Source organism: Entelurus aequoreus, linkage group LG28 (genome assembly GCF_033978785.1).
Source record: "Entelurus aequoreus isolate RoL-2023_Sb linkage group LG28, RoL_Eaeq_v1.1, whole genome shotgun sequence".
Taxonomy (NCBI): domain Eukaryota; kingdom Metazoa; phylum Chordata; class Actinopteri; order Syngnathiformes; family Syngnathidae; genus Entelurus; species Entelurus aequoreus.
Genome location: NC_084758.1, coordinates 9,932,483 through 9,945,090, shown reverse-complemented (window position 1 = coordinate 9,945,090; position 12,608 = coordinate 9,932,483). Strand labels below are relative to the sequence as shown.

The 12,608-nt window shown below is 37.1% G+C and overlaps 1 long non-coding RNA gene across 1 annotated transcript; it reads right to left on the bottom strand.

Moving 5' to 3' along the window:
* Positions 1–2,753: 2,753 nt before the first annotated feature.
* On the bottom strand, positions 2,754–8,554 carry LOC133644951 (uncharacterized). Its single transcript, XR_009824859.1, has 3 exons — positions 8,290–8,554; positions 8,141–8,215; positions 2,754–2,851 (listed from the first exon to the last, which is right to left on the bottom strand). It is a non-coding gene; the product is annotated as an uncharacterized LOC133644951 (long non-coding RNA).
* Positions 8,555–12,608: the final 4,054 nt, after the last annotated feature.

The following is a 12,608-nucleotide window of genomic DNA, read 5'->3' as shown; positions in this document are numbered from 1 at the left end:
ATGCATTTTCTTCTAATTTCTTCCATTTTCGGGTTTTGTAGGGACTCCTGATGACGTTTTGAGACATCTCCTACAACTACAACACCAGAATTGTGCTGCTGAAGCAAGTCCGTTTTTTGGAATTTTTACGACAGGGTCCCCCCTTACGACATTTTAGCAAAAAATATTTTTCTTAAAAAATGCATTTTCTTACATTTTCTTACATTTACGGGTTTAGTCGGGAGTCCTGATGACATTTTGAGACATCTCCTACAACTACAGCACCAGAACTGTGCTGCTGAAGCAAGTCCGTTTTTTTGAATTTTTTTTATGACATTTTGCAAAATATTTTTTTTCCCTAAAATATGCATTTTCTTCTAATTTCTTCCATTTTCGGGTTTAGTCGGGACTCCTGATGACGTTTTGAGACATCTCCTACAACTACAGCACCAGAATTGTGCTGCTGAAGCAAGTCCGTTTTTTGGAATTTTTACGACAGGGTCCCCCCTTACGACATTTTAGCAAAAAATGTTTTTTCTTAAAAAATGCATTTTCTTACATTTTATTACATTTACGGGTTTAGTCGGGACTCCTGATGACGTTTTGAGACATCTCCTACAACTACAGCACCAGAATTGTGCTGCTGAAGCAAGTCCGTTTTTTGGAATTTTTTTTGTAAAAAAAAAGTTTTCCCAAAAAAAGCATTTTATGTCATTTTTAGGTTTTGTAGGGACTCCTGATGACGTTTTGAGACATCTCCTACAACTACAGCACCAGAATTGTGCTGCTGAAGCAAGTCCGTTTTTTGGAATTTTTACGACAGGGTCCCCCCTTACGACATTTTAGCAAAAAATGTTTTTCGTAAAAAATGCATTTTCTTACATTTACGGGTTTAGTCGGGACTCCTGATGACGTTTTGAGACATCTCCTACAACTACAGCACCAGAATTGTGCTGCTCAAACAAGTCCGTTTTTTGGAATTTTTTGTAAGGGTCCCCCCTTACCACATTTTAGCAAAAACATTTTTTCGTAAAATATGCATTTTCTTACATTTTCTTACATTTACGGGTTTAGTCGGGACTCCTGATGACGTTTTGAGACATCTCCTACAACTACAGCACCAGAATTGTGCTGCTGAAGCAAGTCCATTTTTTGGAATTTTTTGTAAGGGTCCCCCCTTACGACATTTTAGCAAAACATTTTTTTTTTGTAATTTAGTGTTAAAAAGGTAATAATGTACTGTACTGTACATATTAATTTGTCACCGCCATCATCACCACCGTGCACCTACATTATGCGAGGGTGCTCTCGGTCCATTTGAACTTTTAATAGGATCCAAAGTGCACGACCTTTGACTGAACATCACACTGTGAAATTGGATTGTGGACTTTTTTGATGTTATTATCAAATCACACAGCATGTGAGAGTTAGCAGGCACACTTCCACTTTTCCCACTGCTCTATATCTAAGGGTGACCAGATCCCAATTCAGCAAGGGCCTCGTGTTATGTTGTGCTTATGCACAAAAACCTGGCGTACGTCCTTTTTTCCATGGTAAAGATGAAAGGTATCGAGACCGAACTTGACGTTGAATTGTGCGCTGTTTCACTCCAGGTTCGTTCTTCACATACTCACATTTGCTTTGCCGACATTTCAACAATGTAAAATAGATTGCGGCGAGGACACACAATGCACTTTTTGGCCAATGCGTTTACCGTAATTTCCGGACTATAAGGCGCATTTAAAATCCTTTTTTATTTCTCAGTGCGCCTTACACAGTTTAACCTAATGTAATGAACAAGTTTGGTTGAGCTTACCCACCTCGAGGCTATTTTATTTGGTACATGGTGTAATTATAAGTGTGAGCAGTAGATGGCAGTCAAACATAAGAGATACGTGTAGCCTGCACTATGATGGCTTTTAAGTAAACAACAGCAACATTTTAAATGTTCCGTTGAAAATATAGAACATTAGACACGGCGCTCAAAAATCTATCAAAATGTTTTAGCACGACTTTGGTCAGCTATGAAGCCGCACCGCTTGAAGGATTGTCGGCGCATTAAACATACCACTATTATTATGGTGTGTGTATAAGGTAAGACATTATCTGGCGTTTTGTTTCGCAATATTATGCAACTTTTCTTAACTTCTGGTACCTGCTGATCTGTACTTGGGATCTGCATGAGTCCTGAAAAATTGTGTGTCCGCCTTTGTAGTTAATAGGCTTCTTCTTTTTCTCTATCTTCTTGTTATGTGACATTCATCCTCCGCTGTTGCCATTTCTAATATAAAGTAGTGTCAAGTTCTCACTTATATCTGTCAGTAAACTTGCCATGAAAGCGCTAAAACATACCGGTGTAGTGAGTTTACATTATTCACCCAAGGAACTTTAGTTATTAGAGAGTTCCGGTTGAACGGTTTTTCACGGGACACATTTCCGGTGTGGTTGTTTCCGGATGAGGAGATGCTGCTCCATTATTGATTTGATTTGATTTGGTGTAGACCGCAATATGACTCAAGTAAACAACACCAACATTGTATATGCTCCATTGAAAATATAGAACATTACACACGGCGCTCAAAAATCTATCAAAACGTTTTAGTAGGACTTTGGTCAGCTATGAAACTGCACCGCTTGATGGATTGTACTGTGCTTCAACATAGGAGTATTATTATGGTGTGTGTATAAGGTAAGACATATTTTCTGGTGTTTTGTTTCGCAATATTATGCAAAAGAAACTTTTCTTACCTTCTGGTACCTGAAAACTTGTGCAGGTCCGCCTTTGTAGTCCGTGCCGACACCGTAGTCGATAAGCTTCTTCTTTTTCTCCACCTTCTTGTTATGGGACATCCATCCTCTGCTGTTGCCATTTCTAATAAAAAGCAGTGTAAAGTTATTACTTATTTCAGTCAGTAAACTCGCCATGAAAGCCCTAAAACATAGCGGTGTAGTGAGTTACCATTATTCACCCAAGGAACTTTAGTTATTAGAGTTCTGGTCGGACGGTTTTTCACGGGACACATTTCTGGTGTTGTTGTTTCTGGATGAGCAGATGCTGCTCCGTTATTGATTGAAGTAAAGTCTGAATGTCATTAAAACAGTTAGCTCCATCTTTTGACACTTCACAACAAAGATGACGGGGAGAAGACGCTGCCGAAGGTGAGCCACGTAAATAAGACCGCCCACAAAACGGCGCACCCGGAAGCGGCTTGAAGATGATGTGTAAAACATCATCTATGCAACATTTTGAGCAAAGAACCACCATTACATGTTATGTAGACCCCAAGGAAGTCTTTTACATTTAGAAAAAATATATATATATTATGACTCCTTTAATGCGCCTTATAATCCGGTGCGCCTTATATATGAAAAAAAGATCAAAAATAGACCATTCATCGGTAGTGCTCCTTATAATCCGGTGTGCCCTATGGTCCGGAAAATACGGTAATGCTTTATATCAATATTTGTGAGGATGTTTACCAATTTATCTAGGCCAGAGGTGTCAAACTCATTTTAGATCGGGGGCCACATTGAGAAAAATCTACTCCCAAATGGGCCGGACTGGTAAAATCACGGCACGATAACTTCAAAATAAAGACAACTTCAGATTGTTTTCTTTGTTTAAAAATAGAATTTCTCAAAAATAAACAAATCATGTTGTTTTTTTACACTTACATGTTGCAGTTAATAGTGTTCTACCTTTAATTGTCGTTATTTATACTTTCTGAATAAATGACGTGATAATGTTCATCAGTCAACTCATTGGTGTTCATTTTCAATCTAACAAGATTAAAAAAAAATATCAAAATCAAATTACAGGATGTTATTTATGTAGTTTGCTAATTTTCTTCGACTGTTGCACTAACATCATGTGTTTTATTTTTTTTGTACATACTGTATGTAGCATCATCTACAAAGATACAAAGAATTGCCATTGCCACATCTAGTGGACACATTTAAAACAGCAGTTTCTTTCATACAAAAATTTCAGCTCATTTGTATACTTAGCAAATTCATCCGGATAGAACCTGTTCACGGGCCTGATCCGTTTCATCTCAGCGATCGTATTTGTCACGTTTCATGTGTCAGGTAAAGCGCAATGAATGACTCCGCTTCCTAGTGTAAGAGTGAGCTTTTAGAAGTGTGCCATGACAGCAGACTCTCTAATCGGTGATTAAAACAGCTGAAAAACAATCAAGTCTTCCAGAGATGGGCACAGTCTACACTACCTGCTGTCTGAGGCGAGTGCACAGCATCCTGCGTGACCAACAACACCCTGCTCCTCACCTGCGGCCCTCAGGTAGAAGGAACAGGTGCCAGGACAACTTGCCAACAGCTCGTCTGTATCCTCAGGCAGTGACCCTCTCTCACATCCCACCCATGAACTGCAACGTCTAATTATCACTTCTATTGATCTGCCCTTTATACTGTACACTGCATCCGGAAAGTATTCACAGCGCTTCATTTTTTGCCACATTTTGCTATGTTACAGCCTTATTCTAAAATGGTATCAATTCATTTTCGTCCTCAAAACTCTGCGTTTCTGGGTGTTGTTGATAAATGCAACAACACCCAGAAACGCCGCTGGCTTCGCTCGGCCCGAGCTCATCTAAGATGGACTGATTGGTTGGAATCTGCGCTTTTGCATGATATACTAGTTACTACGGTAATCTTCTCAGAAAGCACGTAGTCTCAAAGTTGTATTTGTGTTGGTACTGCATCAAAAAGCAACATCAGTGTGTAAAGGATATCACCACATGGACTCAGGAACACTTCAGAAAACCACTGTCAGTAACTACAGTTGGTCGCTACATCTGTAAGTGCAAGTTAAAACTCCACAATGCAAAGCGAATGCCATTTATCAACAACACCCAGAAACGCCGCCGGCTTCGCTCGGCCCGAGCTCATCTAAGATGTACTGATGCAAACTGGAAAAGTGTTCTGTGGTCTGACAAGTCCACATTTCAAATTGTTTTTGGAAACTGTGGACGTCGTGTCCTCCGGTCCAAAGAGGAAAAGAACCATCCGGATTGTTCTAGGCGCAAAGTTGAAAACCCAGCGTCTGTAATTGTATGGAAAACTTGTTTTGTTTTGTTTTTAATGTATGTTTTTATTGTTTTGTTTTTTAATGTATTATATTCTGTTTTTATATGTTTAAATGGATCTTAAGGTCTGCAATAAAGATTGATGATATGGGGGTGTATTAGTGGGTAACTTACACGTTTGTGAAGGCACCATTAATGCTGAAAGGTACATACAGGTTTTGGAGCAACAAAAGTTGCCATCCAAGCGACGTCTTTTTCATGGCCGCCCCTGCTTATTTCAGTAAGATATCGCCGAGCCACATTCTGCACGTGTTACAACAGCGTGGCTTCGTAGTAAAAGAGTGCGGGTACTAGACTGGCCTGCCTGTAGTACGAACTGTGCTCTGTAAATAAACTCGCCTTGCCGACCGTTTTCTGTCGTGGACAACGACAATTTCAATAAACTACAAGTTAAAAAAAAGGCATGAACATCTCCCTCTTTTGGGTATTGAAAAAATGTATCGAACGGCGCCGCTCAAGTACCGATCCATACCAGACTGTGAATTTTGTGCATCGTTCGTGGCACCCTTTGTGTTTACGCGTTTCATGGGTCAGGATTGCACCACCTAACACATTTTTGATACATGGTTACTATGCAGTGTGTGTGTTATTCACTATGACAATGACAATAAATGCATTGAACTGACGTAAACACGCTGTGCAACACCTAAACAGTCTGTGCGAAACGTGAGCTTTGACTACTGTTTAGTGAACCAGGCAAAATGCCGTAAAAAAATATATATACGACACCTCGAGGCAGCAACAATTCCTCGAATGTATTTTGTAATCGAATTACTCAAGGAATCATGTGCAGATATTTCTTATTCAGCATGTGTCTTACTTTATATAAAGAATAGCAATGGATTTGGATGTTTTTAGAATACAATAGAAAGTACTTTATTGATCCCTCGGGGAAATTCAGCACCACAGTTCGCTCACAATAAAAATAAACACTAAGGTATTTGTGAATAATATAAATATAGTCTATTATACAGCATTATTCACTTGTGAATAATATAAATACAGTCTATTATACACAGTGTTGGGTTAGTTACTGAAAACCAGTAACTAGTTACAGTTACTAGTTACTTTATTTCAAAAGCAACTCAGTTACTAACTCAGTTACTTACACCAAAAAGTAATGCGTTATTGTGAAAAGTAACTATTTAGTTACTTGTTTTTTTCTTCTTCTTTTTTTAAAGCTACCATTAATGCCCTTTAAGCCTTCATTTAAGTACTGTTATTGCACTGGAGAATAATACAATCTGTTGATCAGCGCTAGGAATTTTCAAAATGGGGTCCCAGGGACCCCATCAAGTCATAAAAATGGGGTCCTACAGTACATTTTTGGGGTCCCACTTTTTGGTAAGCGTTTTGACAACAAAAAAGATAAACGTATGCATTATCCTGTTATATCTCACATTATATATTGTGTTTTGGAAAAAGGTTGTCATAAACGTTACTTAATTCATTAAAAAAAATAATAAAGAAAGAAAACAAATGTGTATACATATGTAAATGTATTCAGTTATAAACATTCATTCACTTTCTTCTTTCCTTCATGGATCTAAACTTTACCGCTGCTGGTAGTTTTTTCTATGTTTTTATTGAATAAGTTGTAGGTGTATTTATTTCAGTATAAAAGTGTAAAAAGTGTTTTGCTTGGGTCATGAAATGATGATAATGGTGTGCCAGGGCATACAAGCATTTTATATTTAACGCTTAAATCTCTGGAGTCTACATCAACTTCAGATCTATCCCTCATTTCAAAATGTTTTAGTTATGTTGTTTTTTTGTCTGTTTGTTTTCCGCCCTTTTTTGTCAAACAAAACTATGTTTTTAATGGCAAACACACAAAGTATGCAAAATCTTCCACCAAAAATATTTTTCAAAGTGGAATATTTGATGTGAAGTAATGGGAACCTTGGATAGGTCAATAATTCATAATAACATTGATTTTGATTCAATATTATGTTTTGAGCAATGACAGTTTGAAATAAATTGATTAATGTGGACCCCGATTTAAACAAGTTGAAAAACTTATTCGGGTGTTACCATTTAGTGGTCAATTGTACGGAATATGTACTGTACTGTGCAATCTACTAATAAAAGTCTCAATCAATCAATCCACTCCCTCGCTCTCTCTGTCCCTCCCTCACGAATGCTGCTGCGTGTGCACAATTAGTTTGGTTTTTAACCCCATCTTAACCCTGAACGTACATTGAAAATATACGCAACCCTGCCGGACATTTGAGGCATTTAAGAAACTCCGCCCGGACAGCCCCGCAAAAGAAGACACATGGTCAGTCTAGAATATCTCCATGTTAAGAAACTCGGCTTCAGCTCCACCATGATGTCTTGTAAGTAAACACAGACACGCCCCCCTCCCACCCCCCCACCCCTCTCCACACCCACACACAGACACACACACACACACACGCACACACACACACACACACACACACACCGCCTCTTCTCTTGTCCCCGTTGTGACACAGGAAGAATGAAGTTAAGTTCAAGTTAAAGTACCAATGATTGTCACACACACACACATTAGGTGTGGTGAAATTTGTCCTCTGCATTTGACCCATCCCCTTGGGGAGCAGTGGGCAGCAGCGGCGCGCGCCCGGGAATCATTCAGAAGGAGGACACTGCAACTCTCCAATAAAACACACTCAGATCTTCTGTTTTTAGCCGATACTACATAAGAAATGACATCAAATAACGCAGTAACGCATCATGTAGTAACGGTAACTGAGTTACTGAATATAAAAAATAAGGCGTTAGACTACTAGTTACTTTGTAACGCGTTAGTCCCAACACTGATTATACAGCATTATTCACATGTCAATAACATAAATACAGTCTATTATACAGCATCATTCACATTTGAATAATATAAATACACTTAAGCACAGTTAAGTACTGTTTTCCCTTTAACATCACAAATGAGTTTGACATTTGAAGTTAATTGCTGACATGAATGGACTTTTCCAGCATATTATGTGTGTATGACTTTCACCTGTGTAATAGAATGACTTCATGCAACTTTTCTCGGGGGACAATTGAACACTCACCTACCGAAAATGCAAACTTCGTCGCTGCTCGGTGACCTTCGTCTAGCGGCAGAATGTCTCTCTCGTCGTGTTGATCTAAATGAGAAGGAATGAATGACATTGGAACAAATAACAGCGCTGACATGATAGGAGGCGTGTTAGCTAGCAACCTGTTGTATTCTGATGACGTGCTAGCGTCACTTCCGCTGGGACGAGACCGGAGCGGTTAAAAAACGTGACTTTCATTTATAATAATTGAATGGTGTGTGTTCAAATAACCCTCCTCGGCCTTATAATTGTTACAAGTCGCGCTGTTGACATCTTTTCTTGGGAAATGGAGTCGACTCCAGGGGGTCTTTCCGCGGGCTCTGCCATTTTGAAATATGACGTCACGACGCGACGTCATCACCACCCGGAAGTGTGGATCTTCTTCTTCTTTTGTTTTTATAGCTGGTTGGCAAGCAACCTTCTGGTGTGCATTACCGCCACCTACTGACATGGAGTGTGGACCACTTCTAGAGATCACCTTAGCACAGACCTGGGCAAATGAACGTCCGGGGGCCACATGCGGCCCCTTAAGCTTTTCAATCTGAATAATATGAATAACATCATTAAAAGTTCAGTTAAAGTGCCAATGATTGTCACACACACACACTAGGTGTGGCGAAATTATTCTCTGCATTTGAACCATCACCCTTGATCACCCCCAGGGAGGTGAGGGGAGCAGTGAGCAGCAGCGGTGGCCGCGCCCGGGAATCATTTTGGTGATTCAACCCCCAATTCCAACCCTTGATGCTGAGTGCCAAGCAGGGAGGTAATGGCTCCCATTTTTATATAATAAAATACATGAATAAATCTTATTCATACACTCTTATTCATACACTCTTATTCATACACCCTTATTCATGCATTCTTATTCATATAATCTTATTCATATAATCTTATTCATACACTCTTATTCGTACATTCTTATTCATACACTTTTATTCATACACTCTTATTCATACACTCTTATTCATACACCCTTATTCATGCATTCTTATTCATATAATCTTATTCATACACTCTTATTCGTACATTCTTATTCATACACTCTTATTCATACACTCTTATTCATACACTCTTATTCATGCATTCTTATTCATATAATCTTATTCATATAATCTTATTCATACACTCTTATTCGTACATTCTTATTCATACACTCTTATTCATCCACTCTTATTCATACACTCTTATTCATACACTCTTATTCATACACTCTTAGTCATCCACTCTTATTCATACACTCTTAGTCATACACTCTTAGTCATCCACTCTTATTCATACACTCTTATTCATACACTCTTAGTCATCCACTCTTATTCATACACTCTTAGTCATACACTCTTATTCATACACTCTTAGTCATACACTCTTATTCATACACTCTTAGTCATACACTCTTATTCATACACTCTTATTCATACACTCTTAGTCATCCACTCTTATTCATATAATCTTATTCATACACTCTTATTCGTACATTCTTATTCATACACTCTTATTCATACACTGTTATTCATACACTCTTATTCATACACTCTTAGTCATCCACTCTTATTCATACACTCTTAGTCATACACTCTTAGTCATCCACTCTTATTCATACACTTTTATTCATACACTCTTATTCATACACTCTTAGTCATCCACTCTTATTCATACACTCTTAGTCATCCACTCTTATTCATACACTCTTAGTCATCCACTCTTATTCATACACTCTTATTCATACACTCTTAGTCATCCACTCTTATTCATACATTCTTAGTCATCCACTCTTATTCATACACTCTTAGTCATCCACTCTTATTCATACACTCTTAGTCATACACTCTTATTCATACACTCTTATTCATGCATTCTTATTCATATAATCTTATTCATATAATCTTATTCATACACTCTTATTCGTACATTCTTATTCATACACTCTTATTCATACACTCTTATTCATACACTCTTAGTCATCCACTCTTATTCATACACTCTTAGTCATACACTCTTAGTCATCCACTCTTATTCATACACTCTTAGTCATCCACTCTTATTCATACACTCTTAGTCATCCACTCTTATTCATACACTCTTATTCATACACTCTTATTCGTACATTCTTATTCATACACTCTTATTCATACACTCTTTGTCATCCACTCTTATTCATACACTCTTATTCATACACTCTTATTCATACACTCTTATTCATACACTCTTATTCATATACTCTTATTCATACACTCTTAGTCATCCACTCTTATTCATACACTCTTAGTCATCCACTCTTATTCATACACTCTCAGTCATCCACTCTTATTCATCCACTCTTATTCATACACTCTTATTCATACACTCTTAGTCATCCACTCTTATTCATACGCTCTTAGTCATCCACTCTTATTCATACACTCTTAGTCATCCACTCTTATTCATACACTCTTATTCATACACTCTTATTCGTACATTCTTATTCATACACTCTTATTCATACACTCTTATTCATACACTCTTATTCATGCACTCTTATTCATACACTCTTAGTCATCCACTCTTATTCATACACTCTTAGTCATACACTCTTAGTCATCCACTCTTATTCATACACTCTTATTCATACACTCTTATTCATACACTCTTATTCATACACTCTTAGTCATCCACTCTTATTCATACACTCTTAGTCATCCACTCTTATTCATACACTCTTAGTCATCCACTCTTATTCATACACTCTTAGTCATCCACTCTTATTCATACACTCTTATTCATACACTCTTATTCATACACTCTTAGTCATCCACTCTTATTCATACACTCTTAGTCATCGCCTCTTATTCATACACTCTTATTCATACACTCTTAGTCATCCACTCTTATTCATACACTCTTAGTCATCGCCTCTTATTCATACACTCTTATTCATACACTCTTATTCGTACATTCTTATTCATACACTCTTATTCATACACTCTTAGTCATCCACTCTTATTCATACACTCTTATTCATACACTCTTATTCATACACTCTTAGTCATCCACTCTTATTCATACACTCTTATTCATACACTCTTATTCATACACTCTTAGTCATACACTCTTATTCATACACTCTTAGTCATCCACTCTTATTCATACACTCTTAGTCATCCACTCTTATTCATACACTCTTATTCATACACTCTTATTCATACACTCTTAGTCATCCACTCTTATTCATACACTCTTAGTCATCCACTCTTATTCATACACTCTTAGTCATCCACTCTTATTCATACACTCTTAGTCATCCACTCTTATTCATACACTCTTATTCATACACTCTTATTCATACAATCTTAGTCATCCACTCTTATTCATACACTCTTAGTCATCCACTCTTATTCATACACTCTTATTCATACACTCTTATTCATACAATCTTAGTCATCCACTCTTATTCATACACTCTTAGTCATCCACTCTTATTCATACACTCTTATTCATACACTCTTATTCATACACTCTTAGTCATCCACTCTTATTCATACACTCTTATTCATACACTCTTATTCATACACTCTTAGTCATACACTCTTATTCATATAATCTTATTCATACACTCTTATTCGTACATTCTTATTCATACACTCTTATTCATACACTCTTATTCATATACTCGTATTCATGCATTCTTATTCATACACTCTTATTCATACACTCTTAGTCATCCACTCTTATTCATACACTCTTATTCATACACTCTTATTCATACACTCTTATTCATCCACTCTTAGTCATCCACTCTTAGTCATCCACTCTTATTCATACACTCTTATTCATACACTCTTATTCATACACTCTTAGTCATCCACTCTTAGTCATACACTCTTATTCATACACTCTTATTCATATAATCTTATTCATACACTCTTATTCGTACATTCTTATTCATACACTCTTATTCATATAATCTTATTCATATACTCTTATTCGTACACTCTTATTCATACACTCTTATTCTTATACTCGTATTCATGCATTCTTATTCATACACTGTTATTCATACACTCTTAGTCATCCACTCTTATTCATACACTCTTATTCATACACCCTTATTCATACACTCTTATTCATACACTCTTATTCATACACTCTTATTCCTACACTCTTATTCATACACTCTTAGTCATCCACTCTTATTCATACACCCTTATTCATACACTCTTATTCATACACTCTTATTCATGCATTCTTATTCATATAATCTTATTCATATAATCTTATTCATACACTCTTATTCGTACATTCTTATTCATACACTCTTATTCATCCACTCTTATTCATCCACTCTTATTCATACACTCTTAGTCATCCACTCTTATTCATACACTCTTATTCATACACTCTTATTCATACACTCTTATTCATGCATTCTTATTCATACACTCTTAGTCATCCACTCTTATTC